This window comes from Macrobrachium rosenbergii, chromosome 31, assembly GCF_040412425.1.
Source record: "Macrobrachium rosenbergii isolate ZJJX-2024 chromosome 31, ASM4041242v1, whole genome shotgun sequence".
NCBI classification, from domain to species: Eukaryota; Metazoa; Arthropoda; class Malacostraca; order Decapoda; family Palaemonidae; genus Macrobrachium; species Macrobrachium rosenbergii.
The window spans coordinates 20317884-20345033 of record NC_089771.1 but is presented as its reverse complement, the minus strand read 5'-3'; the positions used below and the strand labels follow the sequence as shown (position 1 = coordinate 20345033).

The 27150-nt window shown below is 37.0% G+C and overlaps 1 protein-coding gene across 1 annotated transcript in view; it reads left to right on the top strand.

Annotated features, from left to right (window-relative positions):
- The first annotated feature begins 1446 nt into the window (after positions 1 to 1446).
- LOC136855404 (protein inscuteable homolog) overlaps positions 1447 to 27150 on the top strand; it is a 122977-nt gene continuing 97273 nt past the window's right edge. Inside the window, 1 exon segment of the mRNA XM_067132394.1 lies at positions 1447 to 1522. The gene's annotated coding sequence lies outside the window, so the exon portion shown is untranslated.

Below are 27150 nucleotides of genomic sequence, written 5' to 3'. Positions count from 1 at the left end.
GCTATGTATTGTGATTTATAATCATAATTTAAAATCACTGTTGGTTTAAGTCTGCGAGACGCAATAAGATAAATATCAAAACAGTGTTATTCGTGTGGCCACATTTAAAGAAACCATCTCACTAACCTTACATTGTTCATTTCATCTTCTTTTTTTTATTTTGTCACAAAAAGAAATTATTTCCTAAGATCTCAGTAATTATTCTCTCTCTCTCTCTCTCTCTCTCTCTCTCTCTCTCTCTCTCTCTCTCTCTCTCTCTCTCTCTACTCCTACATATAACATTAGAGTCATTTGTAAATCATGTATATATATATATATATATATATATATATATATATATATATATATATATATATATATATATATAATATATATGTATGTTCATATACTCTCTATATATATATATATATATATATATATATATATATATATATATGAGATAGAGAGAGAGAGAGAGAGAGAGAAAGAAAGAGAGAGAAAGAAGAATATCGATGCCTGATCCGTAGACCAAAGGGAGATAGACAGAACGCCAGATATTTTGTGGCACCGCCCAGGACTTGGTGGTGATGGCTCTATTTGGTGTCCTTTTTTCAAGGTTGATTCTATATTTCGGAGAATTTTAGTGTGTTTTTTTTTTTTGTTATTGATTAAATCCTGGCTTTTTCTTATCTGTCTGTCAGTGGTAGGTATAACTTTTGCGTGTGCGTAGATATATACACGCGAAAACACACACACACGCACGCACATACATACATACATATGTATATGTATATATATATTTGTATGTACGTATATGTGTATATATATTTGTATATATATAAATATGTATGTGGATATATACATATATATATATATATATAAAATATATACACATTTACGTATATACAAATATATAAATATATATATATATATATATATATATATATATATATACTATATCTTAAATTAACTCTATAACAATATAACATGTGTGTGTGTGAAATTTATATTATGTAATGTATCTTGTGTATGTGTATATACTGTATATACACACAGATATATATTATATATTTATATATATATATATAACTTTCTTATATATATATATATATATATATATATATATATATATATATTTATTATATATACATAAACACAAGTAATGAAATCAGTAAATTTATAAAATAAAGAAGCTATTAAGCCATTAAAATGTAAATTCTGCGTTTCAGATTATGACGAGGAAGGTAAACGGTGAAAATATTCAAGTATCCAATTGGAAATGTTATAAAGATAAAAGGGAAAAAAAAAACTGAACCGAAAAATGGTGGAACGTTTCAATATCTCATGTTTATCAAAGTCTAACTGACGTTGTGGAAGCGTAATGGGCAAGAAGAAAAAAAAAAAAGTCTTCCAACTCACCAGTTCCAGTGGGTAGTTTAAGCTGAATTATATATTCACTTGTTGAGTTCTAACTTAACTTTATTTTTTTCTTTTCAGGTAGGGGCCAAGTTTTATCCACATGTGAGGTGATCTCAGATTTGAAGTAAGTTGCCTTTTCGACACTTGTACGTGTAATTTACATCAAATATTTTCCTGTATTAAACAATTTTTTTTATGTAAGAACTGGTCATTGAGTGCTTTACGAAAGGGAAACTCTTTGCCATTCCCTTTTCCGTTTATACTTGTCGAACTGATCCGCTGTTATTTTTGCACTTATCAAAGTATGTGAATTTTCATTCTTACATAGTGTATAGATACTCGTATATATGCTTAAATATGTGCTTCTAGGCCATGTTAGTTTAATTAATTTTCAAGTACGTTACGTCGACTGCAAGTGCAGAAATCCATGAAGTGAACTGTAAAGAAAGCGTTTCGTTGCAATTTAAGTTCAGGACATTTTAATCTTGTTCTTCAACTGTACCTCTCTTGGTTCTTTTTTCCAATTTTGTCAATTTGTTGTTTTGCCCCCTCGGACTCCGTTGGGCATAATGTCTTTTGTTATTCCGGTTCATTTTACAGAGCATCGTTTTTTAGTTTTCTGTAAAAGAAAACTATTGAGATGGCTATTTGTCTGTCTGTCCTCACTTTTCTGTCCGCCCTCAAATCTTAAAAGATACTGAGGCTAGAGGGCTGCAAATTGGTATGTTGATCATCCATCCTCCAATCATCAAACATACCAAATTGCAGCCCTCTAGCCTCAGTAGTTTTTATTTGATTTAAGGTTAAATTTAGCCATGATCGTGCATCTGGCACCGCTATAGGTGACAACAACGCAGGCCACCACCGGGCCGTGCCTGTGAAAGTTTCATGGGGCGCGGCTGAGAGTTTCATGGACCGTGGCTGAGTGATTCATGCCGCATTATACGCTGTACAGAAAACTCGATTGCGCCGAAGAAACTTCAGCGCATTGTTTACTTGTTAGGTTCTCAAAACCACCATCATATTCAATAATTATTGTTGAGTCAGTTTTCGTCATCTTGTTAAGAACTCGTTTGTTATGTATGTGCTCAGAAGTAAAAGATTGCATGCCACTAGGATTGGGGCAAATGCATTCATTTATATTCTACCCACTTAATACTCTGATTTGTAATCTCTGTTTATCGATGTGGCGGTGATGTTTAGCTTGAGAAATTATTACTGCTGTACTTTACTGTAGTTTCCTAGAGGCTGTTTAGTTATTCTTGATGCCAACACTGTTAACTTAATTATGCATGAGTCATCGTAAACAGTTTTTTTCCACTATTAATTATGAAAGGAAAATTCTTGATTATCCCTGGCAGAAAGGGGTTATTGACTAGCCATTGTCTATCCGAGCTTGCGTTTCTTCTTTCAGATGTTAGATCTGGGTTTCATGAACCAAGGAGCCAAAGTTCTCCATCAGTTAAGAGCATTTGTCGATGAGCGAACAATGGGTCCATCTTGTAAAAGAATGCCGAATGCCATATGGAAGATGAGATATACTTACCAGTTTGTTCAAGGCATCTTGGAAAGTTAGGTAACGGGACTAAAGTGGCAAGATCATGCTAACATAAAACTGATGAACGGTTAAACGGAATTTAATATATATATATATATATATATATATATATATATATATATATATATATAGAAATTATACATATATATATATATATATATATATATATATATATATATATATATATATATATATATATATAAACTTGAGGTCAAACCCTGGGTTTGCATTGGCAAGATGTGTGGTTCGGTCCTGCCCTAGTTCCTCAATGGACGGGTGGGTATCGTTCTCAGCTAGCACTCTGCTGGTCCCGCGTTCGATTCTCTGACCGGCCAATGAAGAATTAGAGGAATTTATTTCTGGTGATAGAAATTCATTTTTCGTTATAATGTGGTTTGGATTCCACAATAAGCTGTAGGTCCCGTTGCTAGGTAACCAATTGGTTCTTAGCCACGTAAAATAAATCTAATCCTTCGGGCCAGCCCTAGGAGAGCTGTTAATCAGCTCAGTGGTCTGGTTAAACTAAGGTATACTTTTAACTTCGACCTGCCCTCCCCAAGTGTGGATGTGCGAATGGGTAACAGCATAGGCTGGGGTTAAGGAGAAGGCATGATGTTAGCGACCTCACCCCTATAAACATACCTACAGGCTTGCTGAGAATCGGAGGCCTCTACCCGTTCATCGCCAACCGCATTAAAAGGAAAAAGTGACAAGGTGAGAAACAATGCAAGCACTGAAGTATCGTCAAACGGAACTATTGATAAACAGACATCTAGTTTCAAAGTCTCAAGGATCAAGTTTCCCTCAAAAACTACTTCTCTCTCTCTCTCTCTCTCTCTCTCTCTCTCTCTCTCTCTCTCTCTCTCTCCTCCACTTCCCTGTGTCACTCAGGGCTTTATATAGTGTCCAATAGATTTTTCTGTTTTATGTTATCTCTCGCTCTCTCTCCCCCCCTCCTTCCCTGTGTCACTCCAAAGCCTTATCTAGTGTTCAATAGATTTTCTGTAAATTTTATATTAATATCTCTCTCTCTCTCTCTCTCTCTCTCTCTCTCTCTCTCTCTCTCTCTCTCTCTCCTGCCGTCCCTGTGTCACTTGAAGGCTTTACCTAGTGCCCGATAGATTTTTCTGTAAGTGTTATATTCCTATCATATATTATCTCTCTCTCCCTCTCCCCCTCCTTCCTTTGTCACTCCAAGGATTTATCTAGTGTCCTACGGAATTTTATGTAAATTTGATATTACTAACATATTTCATTCTCTCTCTCTCTCTCTCTCTCTCTCTCTCTCTCTCTCTCTCTCTCTCTCCTTCCCTGTTTCATTCCAAGGTTTTATCTAGTGTCCAATAGGTTTTCTGTAAATTTTATATTACTGTTTTATGTTCTCACTGTCCCTCAGGCCAAACTTAAACGCTGCCTTACCTAATTCGACGAAGACTCAGATTTTTTAATATCACTGCTGTCACAGTAACATGTGAAACGGAAATGTTACCTAAGTCTGTCTGGTTTCCTTCGTTGAGTTCACTTTATCCTTTTTGTTAATCATTAAGACCATTTACTATCTCTAATTTTCCAGTCTTACGCATCTATTACCTTTCGTAAGAATTCCAATGTCCGTCATATTCCTCGTTTTATTGCCACCTCTTTAGCTGTTGGGTTTCGTACTGAGTTCTTTCTGTAACTTAATCTTTTCCCTTTGCGATTCTCTGTATTCTCTCTTATCATGAACCTTTCTCTCTTTCGTCGTCTCTCCGTTGTGCGCATCTTTATGCTGCCGAGGAGAATGTACAGTACTTGAGAACCCCGGGGGGTGTGCGGTCTCTATATGGCGATGCTGAAATGTGGAAGGGAAGGTTACAGACCATTCCGTGTAAGGACCGTTCCCTTTGGTATGTATTAGCTACAGCGTATTTACACAGTCACTCTGGCCGTTACATGCAGCTTTGATTCGTCGAACATAATAAACTGATGCGCAAATAGCAAGACTTTCCTCTATGAAAGCGTTCCCACTATTTTGACAGATGGCAAGACGCTTATTGTATGCCTAAGTTAGAGGAATTGTCGATTTAGTCTTAAATATAGTTGTAATATGTCATCTCCAACGACGCAGTTCGTTGAAAACATCTCAAATGCTTGGGGTGCACGTAAAAACAGTTCTGCGCAAGCTCTCTGCGCAAGCTCCCAATGGACGCACAAACGTACCCGCAGCGCTCATGAACATGGGTAAGGTGAGTTAGACGACCGTAATGGTGTAAGGTGGCGAGCTTAGTGAGAATCAATTAGGGTTCGCCCCTTTTTTAGTCGGTTATGAATATGTAGTCGCAGCGTCTCTCCTTGCTGTACCTCCTTTTAACGGGTCCTCCTGGAAGCAGACTGAATATGAGCCTGGGTATCTCAGTGTCTTCCCCCCGCCGAGGCCCTTGACCGGGTGCCCTGGCATGTTGAGCTCTCTTTCTGTTCTTTGCGAAAGGGTTCTGCTTCTTCTTCTTTTTCCTCCTGCTCCTCTTCTTACGTATTCTAGTAGGAGGGCGAGCTTTCGATTTAATGCGCATGTGCTTAGAATTCACCTCCTTTCCTTATCCGAACATCAGTACCTTCCACCTAACTCATTCATACATTGATTCTAATAAACGCTTCGTTTGCATGTTAATCAAAAATGGTTTTATTTTCTTTTATTTATTACACATAGTTTTGTCATGTTTGATGTTTCCTCGAAGGAATCTGATAGTGTTTTTTAACGCGGCTGAAATATGGATTAGATAATTCATTCCGATAGTGCGAAAGGCGAGGTATATATTATGAGGTAAGTGTAGTTTTTATGCATCAATTGCACGGCCAAAAGAGACTTGCACATTATAAGAGGGAAATTTCGTTACAGTAGATGCCAACAATAACCTAGGGTTTCAGTAAATATGGCTGTGTTAATTCATTTCAACGAACAAAAAGGTGTTCTTGTTGTTTTTGCAAGATAATAGAGGAAATCTACGCTTCTTCTTATCTTCTTATCAGCATAGTCTACAGCAGTCATTCTTAAACTGGGGGGCGCGCCCCCTAGGGGGGCGCCAGAAGCTTCCAAGGGGGGCGCAAGCAGAGTTGCCAGATGGTGCCTATTATTTTTTTTAATTTGTGATGTTAATTACAAAATTGCCAAAAACGTTATCACTGCTTCCATATATTTTCTAATTATTATCTCAAAACATGCCAAAAATTCAAAATATAAGTCAATTTTAATTTCAAACCTTATTTATGAATTGTCTTTTATTGTTATGATAGGTATAATAGCATACAAATAGACAGCGTATTGTTTATAGATTATAGCTGGCAAAAATTTCAGGGGTAGGGGGCGTGGGATCTATACATAATGCAGAGGGGGGCGCTAGGCAAAAAAATTTAAGAACCACTGGTCTATAGCATTCGGAATGCATTCAGAACCTAGAAACCAATTTTCTGTTAGGTTTTCTGTCTAGAACCTCAAGTTCCTTCTCTGTCTCAGAGTCATCTGGACACTAAAATTCATGATAATGGGAATCAAAGAATTTTTCCCGAGCCAATTTGTCAAGCTGAACAATTCGAACAGTGCAGGTCATAGCTTTTATGCCTTTCCGTTAATTCAGATTTTGTTTCCAGCTCAATATTGACTTTAGTTTGAAATTTTAAGTTTTAGCTATATTCACGTACTGTGTTAAAAATCGTGGAGAAAAAATTCGTTGTGACGTTAGCAAGAGGCAGTATTAGAGTTGTTTACCGTTTACTTTCAAGTAAGGAGAATGATATGCGATTTATGAAGAGAACCGATCTCGCCAGCTGTTGCAGACTGAAGAAAACATATATTTACTTATATGATATGGAAAATTATAGTTAGTATGTACATGTTGAATAGGGATGATGGATTTTTTTCATCGTAATAATGTATGCTGCAAGCATGTTTTTTTCTTGCATGCATTAATATCCCTGTTACTTTAGCCTTTCCTTCTAAGCAGATATCTATCTCCTTATTCGACATAAGGTGGGTGGATTAATGGTATATAGAGACCAATAAACCCTTTCATCGCCTTGATAAAAAATCAATAATTGATCATCAGTGAAAAACGATGGGTGATGTGAAATGTGATAAATTAAGTATACCTTAGTTTAACCAGACCATTGAGCTGATTAACAGCTCTCCTAGGGCTGGCCCGAAGGATTAGACGTATTTTACTTGGCTAAGAACCAATTGGTTACCTAGCAAAGGGACCTACAGCTTATTGTGGAATCCGAACCACATTATACCAAGAAATAAACTCCTCTAGTGAAATGTGATAGTTTAAAATTATAATTATTGGTAAGGAGAAAATAAAGAGGAGTAAACATTTAAAAATGAATAAGAAAACCTAAGCATTACCATAAATTGTGCTTGAATTTAAAAAGGAGATGAGGACACCAGTACCACACTCATAATCCACATCATCAAGCACAGGTTTACCTTGGGAGTACTGCTGCAGCAAAGGAGAAGCTGTTCGAGGAAGTGCGCCAAAATGTTTTCACCTATCACCTATTGCCAAGCCCTCTGATTCAGTGATTCTTTAGTATAAATATATATATATATATTTATATATATATATATATATATATATATATATATATATATATATATATATATATAGACTGTATATATATATGGCGTATAATAGATGGCATTGTCGCTTCTAGAAAGTCGAATCCTTAATAGGAACAGTATGAGCAGCAGAAACTTCAGCATTTTCGGTTATAAATTTATTTATTTCCATCACCTACGTTTCGGGACATAAATCCCATCTTCAGGGCTATAAACAGAGAAAATGAAAAATTCATACATCGCGAGTCAGGTTTAAAATGGAGCACAGCAGTAAATTATTCTCTAAAAAATACGTAAATAAATAATAAGTACATCAACATCAAACATATATATATATATATATATATATATATATATATATATATATATATATATATATATATATATATATATATATATATATATATAGGGCATCAAGGGTAGAAGGAAAGGCTCACAAACTCTTGATATAGTTTAATGTATCCGCCGGAATCCTGCAATTTCTAGTGCACTATCAAGGCTGCTATTGTGTCATTACAGCCTTGATGATGCAATGGATATTGCGAAATGCCTCCGGCTACAGTATTTAATGTCAAGTCTACGAGAGCCATCCCTTTTTCCTTGATAGCCGTACGTTGGGTTTATTGGGCTTCCGCCTTCATCGTCATTATATATATATATATATATATATATATATATATATATATATATATATATATATATATATATATATATATATATATATATATATATATATATATATATATATATATATATATCATGGGGTGTGTGCATGCGCGCGTAAGCCTGTGTGAACTGTGACTCAAACACTGATTATACTCTATTTGCAAATTCTCCATTTTGCTGTTGTAAATAGTCCGTCATGTTTTAGAATTATTCTGAATGTACGTCGTTATATAATTACGGTATTATATACTAGTAATTTTAATGGAATAATATGCACTGCTTTTGCGTAAACGCGCAAAACCAACTCTGCCTTTAAGATGAAGGAAAATGAGGCCACTCATGACCTGAGAATCTTGATATCCATTAAAAGTAATGTTTCTGCTCTGTATTCCAGGTCAGCCGGAAAAGCAAGATAGCAGAGATATTGCTCAATGGGCGAGAGGTCTCCTCAGTACCTGAGAATATGCAGATAGGGGGTTTGCACCTTACCTGTGTGTGTGAGGCGCCAATTCAATACTGATGGTGGGAGAATTGGGGTGAGAATCGCTCTGCCGTCTCAGAGGGGTGGTGAAAGCTGAGGTCGGTCTCAGCAAGCTCTTCGTACAATGCAAACGCTTCGATATATTTTCGTTTTATTGCTCTTCTGTTAAGTGCAAATGCAGAGTACTATAACCGTTTTAGGTTAAAAAAAAGAAAAGTGAAAACTGCGCCAAAGTTTCTTCGGCGCAATCGAGTTTTCTGTACAGCGTATAATGCTGTATGAAACTCTCAGCTGCAGCCCATGAGACTCTCAGCCGCGACCCATGAAACTTTCACCCACGGACCGTAGTGGCATGTGTTGTTGGCACCTATGGCCCAGTGCCAGAGCATAATATCCATGTCAACATAAATAAATAAAGCTACTGAGGCTGGGAGGCTGCAATTTGGTATGCTTGATGATTGGAGGTGGATTGTCAGCTTGCAATTTGCAGCCCTCTGGCCTCAGTAGTTTTAAGATCTGAGGGCGGACAGAGAAATTGCGGACTGACAGACAAATAGCCATCTCAATAGTTTTCCTCTACAGAAAACTGGCAATTTTTCTAAAGCGAGACCAGACCATTCATTTTCTTTTCCCCACTGCTACTTTCAGGCTAAGTTTGAGTAGATAATTTATGCTCATATAAAAATTTATGTATTAACATGCTGAGCGGTGCCGTACAGTTTGTCAAAAAATACTAAAGTATTCCATAAAAAATAGATGCGTGTTCGTGAATATGAAGATTTTGATAATTCGTAATAACTAGATTATCATAAACCACAGAACCTATAAGAAATACATTTTTATTTCGATTGGGAAGGATTTTTAAGAATTGTTTGGTCACTTATGTATTTCGATTCATTTACGTTACAAAAAAAAAAAAAATTTTCTCGTCATAATTTAATATCTTTAGAAATTAACACTGAGCAGACTTTCCCTGAAGTGTCATAATCCTGTAAACTGAATATAAAGTTTCAGACTAAAATGAGATTTTGAGTGTTCTTTCACATTCAGATGAGTCATAGTTGTATGTGAGAGTTGAACTGTTGTTCCTTTAATTGGGCGTTTTGGTAACAAGATAAACAGGCGAATTCCCTCTCAGTTGTTGAACTATATCATATTAAAAACAAAACCTGGTTCAGTGGCGAATGTAGACGAGCTTATTTGGAAAAACTGCAGGCTTATCATCTGATTTGACAGGGAGCTCCGGTTCGGAGAGTTTACGCTTCGGCTAATCATGAATTCAGTGCTCCCTAAAAAGAAACTCATTCTGGTACAAATCGGGAACGTAAATAGTGCGCCATTCTCAATACTGCATTTTTTGGTGTGGACTCAACAGTGGTGATGTGTTTGACAGTTAACAGGATAACGAGACTAGTTTAGCTTTTCTGTCACATTAAACTAACTTGACCATTATGCTTATCGTGTAGACCGAGATAGTGTTTTCCTTTATGTTTTGTTAAGAAGGGGTTTTTCACATGTTGGAGAACTGGTAATATCACTCCATTAACAAAATGTAAGAATGGTAGGCCATGCCCTGTGCATTACTGCATTGTTTCTGTAATTCCCATGTCATTTGAAGTTCTTGTGCGTCTGATGGTAAAACTTTTGATTGCACCTGCTGAAAATAATCCTTTGTTCCCAGGTTTACGGTTTGCTTTCGCAAGGGCTAGGGCGTTTGTTATGCTCCTCTTTCATTTTCCTGTTTTGTACAGGAGTCCCTTGATCCTGGTCATGAAGCTTGTAAGATTGGTCTAGAGTTTTATGATGCTTTTGACTGCGTTAATCTAGATGCCCTAGTTTTCAGTCAGACAGAGTATTTCCAAGTGTTATTAATGAATCTTTAACTAAAATACTGCAGATACCAGTTGTTGATGGTCACTGTAGTGAATACATGGATGTAATCTCTGGTGTTCCTTAAGGCAGTGTTCTTGGCTCACTACTATTTATGATGTACATGCATGGTATGTGGTTTGGAGTAAAAACAAGCTGATTCTTTATGCAGATGATGTCACTCGGCAGTGATCCCGTCTCCTGACTGTCAGACATAGTGAAAAAACTCAAAAGTATGAGTCTTAGTGAGCTTAGGACACTGGTTCACCCATCCAAAATATTTCATCGACAGTGTTTACTCAAGTAGGTGCAACTCACTTAAAATTCTTAGGTGTCACTCTTGACCACAAAGTCACTTTCAGAAATTATCGGGTCCATCTCCTCTTCTGTTGCGCAAAAACTGGTATTCTGAGAAAATCTTTCAAGATATCTAGAGACCTCTCTGTACAAGGAAATTTTTTATTCTCATTTCTACCATGTTTGAAGATTATTCCTTAATGTTTCTTAAAAACTCTGCATTTTCTGGATCTTTCCCAGATAATGAACCCCTAGGGTTTTCGCGGGTCGTTATCTTGGACTAATATTTCTTGGGGGTCATGATTGTTATGATATTTACAGTCTTTTGTTTATGTGTTTACTGTAGTCCTCAACGGGCTTGTACTAAACACGCCGCAAAGGTGGATACATACCGGGTTAAAACCCAGTGGGGGTCACTATCTAGGAAATATCCTATTTTTTGTGCAATATTCAGTACCACACCATTTTCTATTAGTTTTTTGTCCCAGTTCTGACCAAGATATAGAACTATATTCATAGACATGCAGTTGAATCATTGGAGCTACGAAAATTTAAATTGGGTGCTAATGTTTTTTTCGAGCAGGTTTGCGTTAATCTTATTCATACCTTAATTGTTTTCCCTTACGTGCTTTTATTTGTTATTTATTACAATCTCCGACTATCTAGTACTCTGTGGCATTTTTCTAAATTCTTTGTTGTTTGATTGTACTTTGCTGTTTTGATTAAACAAATGTTCCAGACATAAACAGGCTGCTAAATATAGGAACAGACAGTCGCTGATACCGTCAGTAGCTCTGAATTCTTCCCTGTGATGGATGGTCTTCCTTTTTAGTAATGCTGATTTTGACAGCCAAGTGAAAGGGCTCAGCCACAGAAAAATGTTAAGCCCAGGATACCGAATACAGTTAACTATTAAAGAAAATATGAAGCCGTTTGACGCCTTTAGGTACAGAAGTGGGGATGAGAAAGAAATGACAAACAGAAAAATAAAAAGTAATAAAAAGAAGTGAAAATTGCGCCCAAGTTTCTTCGGCGCAATCAAGTTTTCTGTTACAGCGTATAATGCTGTATGAAACTCGCAGCTACAGCCCATGAAACTCTCAACCGGCCGTGGTGGCCTGTGTTGTTGCAGTGCCAGACGCATGACCGTGGTTAACTTTAACCTTAAATAGAATCAAAACTACTGAGGCTAGAGGGCTGCAGTTTGCTATGTTTGATGATTGGAAGGTGGATGATCAACATACCAATTTACAGCTCTCTACCCTCAGTGGTTTGTAAGATCCGAGGGCGGACAGAAAAAGTGCGGACGGGAGGACAAACAAATAGCCATCTCAATAGTTTTCTTTTACAGAAAACTGTAAATTGGCGAAACATCATACTTTCAATTGTGTAGCTGCTTGTGAGTTAGATTACAGGGCAATAGAATGTTATTCTAATAATTTAAAGTGATAAAAAATCACCAGAAGTACAAAGTCATGCTGCGGCCTCTTAAGTGAAGGTCGCGTTCTAGAAGTCCCATTCGGATTACCTGTAAATACTCTTGCAGAGATATTTTCTTCCCGAATGACTGAGCATTAACTAATACTAGCCCTCACGTAGAGCAGAAATTCGACAGCGACTTCCGATAGCAGAATCTTTCCAAGGCTACTGGGATTTGTCAGGATCAGTGCTACAAAGTCATTTCCTTACTGAGGCTCATTTTTTTTTTTCGAGTGAAAGTAGCTAGGAATGGGTTACCTCCAGAGCAGATCAAGTGCCCACACCGTGAAAGTCCTCATAAATCCTTGACAAGTCTTGTGCCAACTATGCAACTCCCAATTAACGAATAATAAGTTGCGTGCCAGACAGATCTTAGAAACCCACCGTAAGGAAAAGAGTTCTTAAATTATGTCGAGATTTATTGTATCTGAGTCAGTTGCGCATTCTGAGAAATTATTTTGATCAGGTGTTAAGATGATCTTCTACCAAAAAGGAGTCAGAGGTTGGGGTTCTTGGGAAAATGTCTCTTGAGAGAAGATAACCTGTCTTTAGGAGTGTATCTCGGTGGTCCATCTTGGCCTCGAACTGACGTAACGAGAGAGAGAGAGAGAGAGAGAGAGAGAGATAAACGAGCATTGCCAATAAGGCCTACGAATCTCAGCTAAAGCTTATGTTCTTCCCCAACCTCCAACCGGAGTCACTTTCACTCTCACATATTTAGACGAACAATATGGGAATGATATAAGATAAGTTGGAAGGAGCATCTTCAACTTGGGGAAAACGTGTTATGAACATTAGTGGAATAAAGCGAAAGGTTTGGAAGATGTTTGCTCCATACTACCAGATATATAAATTATATATATATATATATATATATATATATATATATATATATATATATATATATATATATATATATATATATATATATAAATAGCATGAGTTCAAATCCATGGCGACTGATCAGAGAAGGCGGACACTTTGCTATCCGTGTAGACATCCCGGGATTATATATGTAATCAACGGATAGGTTTTGTAAAAGCAAATGGGTGTTACAGACTAAATACACACACAAAAACAAAGCCACTACAACACCTCTAAAAACATAACAAACATCCCACACGTCTCGAACTCTCGCCCTACCGCGCAATAACTTCTCGCTGCTGGGAAGAAAGGCCGTTGGGTCGGGTATGATACATGTGACATACGCTCCCGGGGTCTAAAGCGATGTCAGGCAGAACAGCCGATCGAGACACGGTCTACCCAAAGCCAAATCAAAGTCCTTCAAAGAAGGCATCGTGCTTTTACCCCATACAAAATGGGAAAAAGCACGTTAAAGAAAAAGAAGATATATATATATATATATATATATATATATATATATAATATATATATATATATATATATCTGTGCATATATACTGTAGTTCTCTATATATTTCCCTCGTTAGAGTGCAACGCCAGAAAAGTAGAACCTTCCGGCTATTGAGAAGTCTCTGCAAATGAGGTTATCAGCCCCTTGGCTTTTTCTTGACTCAAACTGACGTTGGTATTCAGTTGGGTCGACTGGTGTACAGTAGGTCGGGGTCGAACCACGGTCTTCCAATGGAGAGCCTAGTGTTCCACCGATATACATACGTATGAGTTTCGTAATGTCTGCACTGGGATGAAATTAATGATTCCAAGGGTACGCATCGTATCCGATAAAACTAGTTTTCTTACTCTGCCGTAATAATAGAAACAAGAGGTTTCAGGGGAGCCAGGCTGATAGTTCAAGGGCTATGAATGGCGCCCTGTTATAAATTTAAGTTAGGGAAGGTCTTCGTTTAAGACCAGAGATTATGATTTAGAAGAAACTCTTGATCACAGTTTCTCCTAGGACAGTCCATGACTTTTCTGAATCGTAACTTTACTGAATCGTGTGTGCGCGCGCGCTGATTTATATATATATATATATATATATATATATATATATATATATATATATATATATATATATATATATATATATATATATATATATATATTAGTGTATGTATATTATATATGTATATGTGTATATATATATACATTATACATTCATACAAACATATAGCGAGCGCGTGCGTTTCAACCCCTTCTTTAAGTAATAAAAGAACACGAAGGCGATAGAGTTGTAACGGTGTTTTATTCGACAGGAAGCTAATCTATAAACAAGAGAATGTTTTAAAAAATGAGAAAACTGTACGTCTTAGGATTTTTTTTTCCGGTTTCAATCTCAGATGATTTGATACTGATTATCCCCAACTTCCTTCGTTCTGTGCAGTCACGATAACCGAGATTGACTTGTAACGTTTGCAAAGGGAGTTCGCAGAAAAATAAAATGAGTATGTTCTAGTTGTTAACATGACGTTTATTACAGAAAAATGATTCAGGTTTCAGGTCAAAGCATTCATGGTCCCGCCTTTCGCCATCGTCTCTCTTGAACGAGACGTATTTCGTAGCAATTTTTCTTTCCATTCCCTGACAATTCACTGCATGTGAAGGGGAGTCGCCGAAGAATACCGTCATTGCATTTGTATGGGGAAAGAAATTGCCAAGATAACCCACATTTCATTTAAGTATACAAATTGCATTTCCGTGGAGTACTGGTTCATCCTGTGCCCGGCCGTATGCCGTCTCCTCCGCAGATGAAAGTTATTGGCAAAGAGCCCCTCCATTCCGCTATCAATATTGATTGGCCATTGTGAGGACGCAGAGTTTCTGGCAATCATTATCTCTCCCTTACATCTTAATCCTACATTCACATCCAGGGGAGGAGAGAAATGAGTGGGCTTCTTACCCAAGACGGAGAAGGAATGTGTGAGGTGGCAGCAAGTAACAAAAGAGAAAATTGTGAGATTGTTGCTCATAAGGAAGAGGAAATTGTATGTGAGCATTTCTCATGAGGGAAAGAGAATTACTTACGGGGTTACTCATATTACAGGAAGGGGAAATTCCCCCTTCATCACGCAGAAATGGTCGTATGAGGTTTAGCATAACGAGGTCGTATCGTCTCGTTTCCAAGGGAGAAATTGTGAGCATGAAGTAAAGTGATTAAATAAGTCGGAAAGAGAATTCCTTTAAATTGGTGCTCGGAGAGAATTTTTTTTTAAATGAATTTCTATTTATCCTTTGGTTATCATATCTAGACGAGAGATGTTTTTATTAGTAACATTTCTCATTGAACCAATATCACCTTAAATTCTTGTACAAGATCCTTTTGGAATAAGTAAATGAATTGAAACGTTTTATCGAATTTTAGGTATTTGCTCATTTCCACAAGAGAAGAAAACAGTTGTTTAAATTTCAGTTATCATAAATTGCCGACTAAAAATTATTTTTTTCATAGTAGCATGTATATGCCTTTCCGTAAATACTTGTAGATACCTATAATCATATACAAGTGAGCCATATCTATCCTTACCAAAAACAGCATATGTATCGGTGGGGCAGAGTCCAGAGGTCAACCAGGCCTTGTATTCCCTTATTACATTCAACTTTTGGCAAGGGCCCGTGCTGTTACAAGGCCAGCGTAATCCCAAACCAACCTCCAGTCAGCCTGCCCCACCTTGTTTATCATAATTTCTCGCCTTGTCGTTCAAGAATAGCTGTAGTTATTCAAAGCAGGCAGTCCTGACCGACAGCCTGTATCTTATCGCCTGTTATCTTTATCTTATCTCATGTTGCGGTCTCCTAAAAGGAGTTAGTGATTAAGGCTTCCCGCTTATCTCGGCTTTCATTTGGTGAAACTGTATTATTCATCAAAGTTTATTTATTCGCACATCAAGCTTTAATCAGATTCGGGGTCATACATCTTCGGTGATTTTTTCAGGCAGTGACTGAAACTTCTCCCCTCTTTCCTCTTTCTGGAACCGTAACAAGTTTTCCGTTTTACACGTCTGTGTTAACGATTCTCTTGTGGAAAAATTTGAAAAATTTTACAAATTCCAAATCTGGAATTATTCAGCAACGACACAATCCAGGGCGCCTGATTTTCATTTTATCTTGAAAAAGGAAAAGAATCATAAAACCAACGGTACCAAAGTGTTTTTACAAAAAGAATTCGACGTCGATAATTAACTCTCGTGGATTGCTGGGTGATTGATTTTTTTATTTTCTTATTATTATTTGTTTTCTTTTTCATTTTTTGCGAATTTCTTGCCATGTCTGTTTTCCTAGATGCTTCTGTTTTGCCTTCTTCAACTCTAAGGTTGAATATTCACTGACTTGAGATATATATTTCCTTTCATTCATTTTTGGTCCTGTTGATTAAAGCATATCCAGTATTAACCTTCCGTGCCTCATCAAATCATTTTAGGATGAGGCTGCTAGCCACATACCCTGCTCTACCCCGGCTGCGACCAATCTTACTTACTTAAACAGCTGGTACTTATTTCAATACTTAGCAGGGGCGCAGAAGCTTTTTTGAGAAAAGGAAAGTGGTTGTTTTAACACCGTGGGATTGATGCCAGATCTCACTTGTGTGCGTGCAAATTCTCTCTCTCTCTCTCTCTCTCTCTCTCTCTCTCTCTCTCTCTCTCTCTCTCTCTCTCTCTCTCTGAAGCAACTCTTCACCAAGTAAGAGGCAAATTTTTCACAATAAATTTTAGGTGAGTCGAGTCCTTCCCCATTCCCCTTCAGCATTTATAAAAGTTAAGAAGAAGACGATCGTTTACCTCTTAAAAGTAATAAAGAAATACAGTAAGAGAGTCATTATTTCGTTACTGCTCAGCAGTGCTACTTATTCGATATAAGACAGGTGATTGATTGAACTGTCAAATACGTCATTTATACAATATGGATGAAGACGGGTGGTTTAAAAAGACATTGTTTGATAATGTTAAGAAAAGAGTTATGGAATCAATTGTTCTCTTTATTTGTTTTCAGAATTGTTTGAGGAGATTCGTGCGCTTATTGAAATTTAGATCTAGATTATCAGTACATTGAAAGATTAAAGACAACAGGAAGATACACAAGATTTAAATTATTTGAAAATTTAAAATTCTCGAGAGGGAAAAAGTTCCAAAAAAATATTTTAAATAAAGGAAAAAATTCTTCAACATTAACATGACCAGCAAACAACGTCGAAGAATTTAAGGTTGAAACATTTATTGGCTAAGAGGAATATCGGAGAAGGAGGTAGTTCTGATCACCTTACGTGTCAGCCCTTATCTCTCCCCACATGATGAGATTGGTGCAACGCCCAGTCGAAGATTACCACTGCTAATTCACTATAGCTTCAGTTACCCGAATAACCTCCTCTCTATCTCTGCTAAAACTGGTTCCTTGAATTTGCTGGTGAACTCGATAATTGAGTTCGGAATTCATTTTGAGGTTTTCAGTGTCTGGTCTTTTTACGTTCCTGAGGGAAAGATTTCTCTTGTTTGTTTGTTGAACGTTAAGTAACTTTCGTGATGTGTTTGTTTCTTAGAATGATTTCGTGTTTGTTTCTTACTTAAGTTTTCGTGTTTGTTCCTTAGTAAGATTTCATGTTTGTTTCTTAGTAAGATTTCGTGTTTGTTTCTTAGTAAGATTTCATGTTTGTTTCTTAGTCAAGATTTCGTGATTGTTTCTTAGTAAAATTTCTTGTTTGTTTCTTACAAACAAGAAAAATTTTCGTGTTTGATTCTTAGTCAAGGTTTTTTGTTTGTTTCTTAGTCTAGATTTCATATTAGTCAAGATTTCGTTTTTAATTCTTAGTAAGATTTCATGTTTGTTTCTTAATCATTTCTTCCCTGAGGAATGTAAACATTAAAAGACGACCGTGTGTTTCCATACATCTATTTCTTATGCATGTTTCATGTTCTTATGTCATAACAGGAGCTACCGTACAATGCGCCGAGAATGCTCCCTTTTAGATATGAATAATGATTTCACCTTTGACCGGAAGAAAATGTACATCGGGTTTAAAAAAAAAAAGTGCCGTAATCACCCACGTAATTGGAAGAGGTTTCATAACGGAGGCCTGCCAGCTGTTTGTAAAAAAGGAAAATAAGAGTTAAAACGAAACGAAATATGCGAATAAGCAGGTCAATAATTATGTCTTAATAGAGGAGGTTTTTCTGTATACACACACACACACACACACACATATGTGTATATATATATATATATATATATATATATATATATATATCATATATATATATATATATGTATGTATATATCATATACATATATATATGTATATATATATATACATACATACTTCCCTGAGTTCTGAAGCTCCTCCTTTGTAATATCTCTTTCGTGCCATTTATCATTCCCTTTCTAGATCTTCCTTTTGTCCTTTCTCTAACACTTCCGAATTATACACCTTTCAAAAAATGATCATGCCTCATTCTTTCCACGTGACTGACCTCAAAACACTGATTACTACTACTATTTTTCTCCACATTTCTCGCCCTCACAGTTCGTCTTGCGCCACATATATTACGTCAGGAATGCACTACTGCACTTTTGTCCCTACATCTTTCATTCACGTTCAACATGCACATTTCACTTCCATAGAGGAGAGTAGGCTCAACAGTTCCTTTATTCATTTCAACCATAGATTCCATGCAAACGCCCAAGTTTAATCATAATTTCTTCGCTCATCCTGCTACATATTTTGCTTCGCCAGTTCGGTGGCTCTCCTATTATCTCATCCTATCATTCATGATGCTTGCTCCCGAATACTTGATAAGAATCTACTGCTTACATCCTTGCACCACTCGGGTCGTTACAATGGTTTTGCGGGAACGCTGGTTCCCCGCTCGTTCCCTTTGTGGATTGCTGCCTCCTTACCTTAAAGTTTTTTTTAGTTTTGATGCTTTCGTGGTGAGCTGCCGGTTTCTGTCATCCAGTCCGGGTCTGGTAGGGCAGCGAGGTAGCGGCAGTGGCAGCGGCAGCAGGCAGTTTTTGGTCGACGTTGGTCGAGTTTTTGAGCAACAAATTGGAGCACGCCTACGAAGTGGAGCACGACGTAGAGGTGGAGTGCGACCGTGGTGAGTCGATGTGAACCACGAGCTGCTCATCTTTGACTGACAGCGTGAGGCTGTCTGACGTCTCCATCAGGGTATTCTGGTTGTGGGGTCTTGTCCCTGTTGTGCAGCTAGGGCTGTCTTGGTGACCCGATGGAGGACGTATGTTTGTTTTTTTCTTCTGCCTGCTGTTGTTTTATTTTTGCCCTTAAAGCTACTTTTGGTTATTTAACTTACTTTTGTTTACTTTTTGCCTTTTGGCTTATTTTTGTATTTATAGTTTTATCTTTTTGCCAGACCTGACTCACTTGTAAATATTGTAAATAAATTAATTTGAGCTCATTATATTGTTTTGTTGTTTTCCCTCCTTTGTTTGTTGCATCTGCCGTCAGTCAAGACAGCCCCGTCCTGGTATGTTAAAGAACCTGCATAACGACCCACTCGGTCGTTACAATGTGACCGTGACAGGGCGGCTCTGTTTCAGCTGGCGGGTTATTCTGACATTGGAGGGGATCATGAAATGTAAAAAAAAAAAAATAATATTTTTTTTTCTTTTAGGTGGGGAGGTGTCACGTTAAGTGATGGTTTTGGAACTGCTGGTTCCCCGCTCGTTCCCTTGTGGATTGCTGCCTCCTTACCTTAAAGTTTTTTTGTTTGATGCTTTCGTGGTGAGCTGCCGGTTTTCTGTCGTCAGTCCCGGGTCTGGTAGGGCGGCGAGGTAGCGGCAGTGGCAGCAGCAGCAGGCAGTTTTGGGTCGACGTTGGTCGGATTTTTGAGCAGCAAATTGGAGCACGCCTACGAAGTGGAGCACGACGTAGGAGGTGGGGTGCGACCATGAAGTAGTCGTGTGACCACGAGCTGCTCATCTTTGATGACAGCGTGAGGCTGTCCTGACGTCTCCATCGGGGTATTCTGGTTTGTAGGGTCTTGTCCCTGTTGTGCCTTCCAGGCTGTCTTGGTGACCCGATGGAGGACGTATGTTTGTTTTTTTCTTCTGCCTGCTGTTGTTTTATTTTGCCTTAAAACTACTTTTTGGTTATTGCACTTTTGTTTAGCGCTGCCTTTTGGCTTATTTTGTATTTATGGTTTTTATCTTTTGCCAGACCTGACTCACTTTGTAAATATTGTAAATAAATTAATTTTGGAGCTCATTATATTGTTTTTATTGTTTTCCCTCCTTTGTTTGTTGCATCTGCCGTCAGTCAAGACAATGCCCCCGTCTGAGTATGTTAAAGAACCTGCATAACAGCCCACTCGGATGTTACCTCCAACTTCCTATATCCATTTACAGTCATACACTTACTCCTGTTCAAATTTTATCTCAACTTTCTCCCTTTGCAATCACCGGCAGTCGCTTTCACTTGTTTTAACAGTTTAAGCCTACTATCTTTGGGATACACACACACACACACACACACACACACACACACACACACACATATATATATATATATATATATATATATATATATATATATGGTATGTGTCAAAATAAACTATTCCCTATCCGGTGACACCTAAGAAAAAACATAGCGAGGATCACTGCCCCCATTCCTTCACTTTAACTGTTAATTTGTGAATGAGCCTACTATGCAAAAAGCTTCTACAGTATTAAATACTTCATGAACTTCTACAGAAAGCTCATCAGTCCTTCGCCGGTGTACAGAAATAATGTTAGTACCTATACACTTCCTCGGCTACCGTTTCCTATACAAACGTATCTTTATTCCTCTCAACCATTCCTTCAGAACCTTTCTCTCAGCCAGCCGCTTAGTAATACTTATACCTCTATAATGCAGCATTTTACTCGTAATCTCGTCAACTTTCGATGTATTTTTAATTTCAGTTTCTAAATTACCCTCATCACGTCTTCCATAGTCACTACCACTTATACCAACAGCTCAGTTCTTGCGTCATTGAGTTCTTCTGTCTATCCAATCCATTCAATAAATCTTCGAAATACGCACTCTGCAGATCTCATCTCACCATTCACACCTCTTATTCTGAGATCCATTTACTTACTAATCTTTTCATTCTCCATTTACCTCGTTCAAGAACTCCTCGCTCGTTCTCCCAGAAGTGCTTGTTCACACTCACCCTCTATTTTTATTCTCCGTCATCTTTTGAAGACGTGCACGACTCAGGAATACGTAATGCATGAATGAGCTTTGGACTCAATCGACGTTTGTTCTTTCACAGATTCTTTATGTCTGTTAAGTTTGCTTTGAAAGACCATGAATATTTACGCATTATACATACATAAAAATACATATATATATATATATATATATATATATATATATATATATATATATATATATATATATATATATATATATATTATGCGTGCATACACGATAATATTTATATATAAATATAGTAAAAAATTACTGTAAATGTAGCTATATTCTCTTTATATTATATATATATATATATATATATATATATATAAATATATATAAATATATATATATAATTGTTACTTTATTTTGTACATACATATATGAAAGCTGTCATACATTTATACAAATGAATTTCAGTGGATAATCATAGTCCATGGATTCTTTAAGTAAGTCAGGTTTGAAATAGAAGAAAAAAAAATCTTAACCGAAAAGGAATCCTGAGTTGGACGTAGAAAAGAGCATTCGGATTTAATCCCTCTGTATAAGGAATAAACCAAGGCCTTTGGAAACTATAGGCCTATCTGGACTCATCTCCCTCTCTCCCTCCATCCTCTCCTGACAGGTGTTTTTACCGGCTGTGACAGGCGATTTTAATTGGAACGAAAATGTGGTTAGATACACTCGTTTTATGTCAGGTCAGCCGGGTCATCACATGCCAAGTTCTAAAAGTGTCTGAGATAGAATGTGTCCCGAAGGTCTATATGTCTTTTGCCACAAAAAATCTCCCTGATTATGTGTGACCAAATGTATACGAATAGGTCTGGGGATTCTAGATATCCCAAATAAAAAAAATCGTATTCCTAAGGAAGGAGAAATACAAAATAAGTAATTGGCCAGTTAAAAATGTATCGAGAATTACAGGGAACAATATGCAGCACAAATCAGGCTTTGGGTGTCCAAGTTCTAAAGATGTCGTGGATAGAATGTGTCCCGAAGGTCTATACATGTTTTGCCACCAAAAAAACCTTCTGATTATGTGTGACCAAATGTTTTACGAGTAGGTCTGGATATCTAGATATTCCCAGCTGAACGAAAAATCGATAAGTAAGAAAAAATATAGAATAAGTAGTTGCTCAGGTATAAAACGAATTAGAAATTACAGGGAACAATATACAGCACAAATCAGGCTTTGGGTGTCTTTATACGTCTTTATACTGTAGACTTTAAAAAGTCCGAAAACGAAAGGTATCCCAGCCAGCCGCAGGTGTCTCCACTTACGCAATCCGCTTAAATTCATATCGCATTGGGCCACGTGATATAGGTGAGGTTAATTGGGGTCAGACTATATTATTCCTGTATCCCCAGTGCCAGAATGGTAATCGAGCTTTCATTTGATCCCACCAATTCCTACTACCTTCGCACGTAGGCACTCCTGGATTCAGGCGACTCGTTGGATTTATGTGAAGGTCGACTATAGGGGAACCAAATGCTCTTACGTGCACCCGAGATAAAGAGAAAAGGCACAATCGAATGAAAATTAAAAAACAGATAAGGGAGGCTTCCGTAGGGGGGTGGTGCCGAAAGTGCACCTCATGCGGTGCACTGTAGGCATTGCTTAAAGATCTTTGCAGCGTTCCTTCGACCCCTAGCTGCAACCCCTTTCATTCCCTTTCCTGTACCTCCGTTCATATTCTCGTGCTTCCATCTTACTGTCCACCCTCTCCTGACAATTGATTCTAAGCGCAACTGCAAGGCTTTCCTCCTGTTAAACCTTTTAAACCTTTTACTGTCAGTTTCCAATGCAGCGCGGAATGACCTCATAGGTCCCAGTGCTTGGCCTAAGTTCTATATTCTATTCTACTCTATAAGGAGGCGTGTGACCAGATTCTGAAAAAGAGAAAATTATAGAAATTAAGGAAAACAGTATTTCGGAGAGATTCCTGAAACTTTCTGGGGAATCGCTAATTCTGGCACAACCAAAGGGACTATCGCGTGTCTTACGGGACTTTTCCCGTCACACTCTTTAATTCACATTTTCTTGATTGAAAAAATGTATTTTTTCTTAAAAAATATATATATATATATATATAATATATATATATATATATATATATATATATATATATATATATATATATGCACCCATGAACAATACACACACACACACATATATATATAAACACAAACATATACATATACATAGAATCTACTAATCACTTTTTTACCATATACGAATGTAATTGTAATAACCACAATGCCCTCTTAACGTCTCAGTTCTTCACACTTTTGGATACGCTTGTTACAAAAGTGTAAAAGAAAATCGAGAAATCTAAATATTGTGGTTACTAAATATAATATTAATATATATAATTTGTTTTTTTCTTAATATTATAAATATATATATATATATATATGTGTGTGTGTGTGTGTGTGTGGATTAAGGGCATTGTGGTTATATAACAATTACATTTCGTATATGTAAAAAGGATTAGCTATATATATATATATTCGTATATATATATATATATATATATATATATATATATATATATATATATATATATATTTATATATATATGTATATATATACATATATATGCATACATTCATACATACATACATACACACACACATACACTTATACACATAAACATATACCCAATTCACTAAGTACCTGCCTAAACGTCGCTGACTATTCACTCATGTTATATATGAATCAGTTGCATACCTTTTGATTCAGTTCTTGATTTGTTCATGCGAAATATACCTGCCTTATTATTTTACTTCTTCCGTATGAATGTGTCCTCATTATGAGTAGTGATGATGAAAATTATTATTCGGTCTTATGATCTGAGTGAAGGGGAACAAAAGGAAAGAAATAAGGTGGAAGCGAAAAGAGAAAAATGAGTTAATTTGCTTGACATTTTGGTGAGCGCATAAATAATTATTTAATTTTTCTGTCTAAATCAACGCCGTCCGTTCTGCAAAGTAGCTGTAGTTGTTGTTCCTACTAAATCGGACGGTTTGTAATGTCCGGGGTTGTTCCGCCCTTTCGCGGGAGAATTACTCTAATCTACTGGACACGGTCGGCCAGGCATATAAGCTTTTATAATGAGCTAAACCCAGACCCGTCGCTATAGGTCTAGAGACTGCGTTTGGTGTGCCGTACGTGGAATGCCTCGGCCGAAAGGGGGTATTACGCAAGTTTCTTCTAGACCTGTATAGAAGAAATATAAAAGATAAAAAAAATCTCTTACGTAATCGGCGTCCATTTTTAGCACTGATGTTACACACACACACACACACACACACACACACGCACGCACGCACACACACACACACACACGTTTGTATGAGACTTGATTTGCATCATACAAAAATGGGGCTGCAGACCGATGCTCAGATAATGTGGTGATTTTGACACCACTACGTAGGGTGCTCTTAATGCTTACCCTCCATTACGAAAGGGAAGCAAAAGTACTGAACGCTAATTAAAAGAAAATAAAAAATAAAAAAGTTAGAAGCCGCTAAGTTGAAGTGTTTACCCTTTTATATGTGGAGTAAGAAGGGATGAAATGGCGTAAACTGCAAATGAGAAGGTTTTGTAAGAGAGTTTACTAAAGGTATAACGTTAGGTGAGTGTTTTCAAATTATCTGGTGACGAAGCGAGAAGGGATGACCCGAGGTGGCCGATAGGTTAGAGAAGAGTATGAATAAGTGGATAGGAATTTTGAGAGAAAGGAGAATAACTTAGCGAGTGTGATGGTGTGAAAGAGAGGTTGGACTGAAATGGCTTTGATACCCTGGAGTTGCCTTCGTGCATGTCACATAGGGAAAGGTATTTGATGTAATGCTGATGAGGTCTCAGTAAAAGGTAGAATGCAGTAGGGCATATTGTCTTCTATTTGTCTTGAGCTACGCTACCCATTTTAGAAAACTGATGGCTGGTAATATTAGCATAAGGATTCCGCAAATGCATCTTCTTGCTTAACCCTGTTAACAAATACACAAACAAACAGACGAACTTGGATTACAAGCAAGACGGTGCTGTATGGTAAAAGATATGTTTAAGGAGGGAAATGTTCAGAAGGAATGGGTAAAGGGAATGGTACTTTCTTTGCTTAAGGCTAAATGGTATAGGACTACAAGAGAAGGCATATCGTAGGACATTGACTAGGAAATTAACAGCTGACAGAAGACTTGATAACAGAACAATATAGGTTCAGACAATGATGACGAAATGTCGGTTAAATGACTATCCGGAAGGTTCAGGGACTGAAGGAAAAATATGTAGTTAAATGTGCCTAGAAAAAGCTTATGACAGAATTGATACAGACAAAATGTGGAGGATGTAGAGCACGTATTGTATCCGAGATAATTTAGAGAGCAGAATTAAATCTTATTGCTGGAACAAAACATGCAATTGGATATGTACAAAAGAGTGACTGGATTGGTGTGAAAAATGGGTTTAAGGCAAGGGTGTGTCTGTCCATCTTTATGGATGAATTGATGCGAGAAACGGCATGAGTTGTGTGATGGAAAAATGAGTCGATAATGAAAAACGAATGGTTGAAATTTGTAAGTAATACAATACTGAAAGGGGATAATAAAGAAGAGCTGCAGAGGCTAGTGAAAAACTGTTAGTCATTGTAAAAGGAGAAAGTAGTGAGTAAATGTAATCAAGAGTAAAGAGTAAAGCCAGGAGGACTGAAGCAATTAATGTTAAAAGGGATAGAGGAAGGAAGATTAACAGCCTTTGATATTTACATGTATTTAGGAGTAAATATAACAAAAAATGTCTCAGATGTTCGTAGGATGAGAGGGGAGGCGAGTCATAGAATAGATAAAGATAGCAGGGCGTGTGCACGAGGTTGAAAAGGACTGGAGCCTCTGTGAAAGCCAATATTGAAGAGTAGATAAAATTATTGAGCTAACACTCCTTTATGGGAGTGAAGCGTTACTGGACGTAAATAAAAAAAAATATAAAATGTTATGCTACCAAGATAACTTGTTTACGTAGTACTTGTAGAGTAAAAATAATTGAAAGGCTTGTAAACACGGAGATTCAAAGAAGAGAGGCTGAAAAGGTTGTCATGGTGAGGGGATGGATTAGTGTTTAGAGATGGCTCCGTCATGTGGAACGAATGGAAGTTGACAGTTCGATGGAAAGAGTGAATAATTCGGAGGTTTAAGGAAGATGGAAACGGTGATGACTTAGTGTTGGAAAGATGACTGGAGAAAGGCACTGAAGGAAGGACCTTTAATGATATATATATATATATATATATATATATATATATATATATATATATATATATATATATATATATATATATATATGAAAGGAGAGAGAGAGAGAGAGAAATACATTCATGGATGTTAGTGACTGACTTATCCTTGACTTCTATTATTAGCAGTTTCTCATATGTATATATGTATATATATATATATATATATATATATATATATATAACACCACTACCTTACCATATATATTAAAACTACATTATTTACTGTTTTTAACCATGTTTTTTCATCATTTACGATTTGATTTTCAAATTCTACAAAAATAAACTTCCCGGGTTGTAAAATGTCTTTTTTGCTCTTATCAAGTGCTAACATTAAATGGAGAGTGAGGCTAGAGGACTGCAAATTGCTATGTTGATCATCCACCCTCCAATCATCAAACATACAAAATTGCAGCCC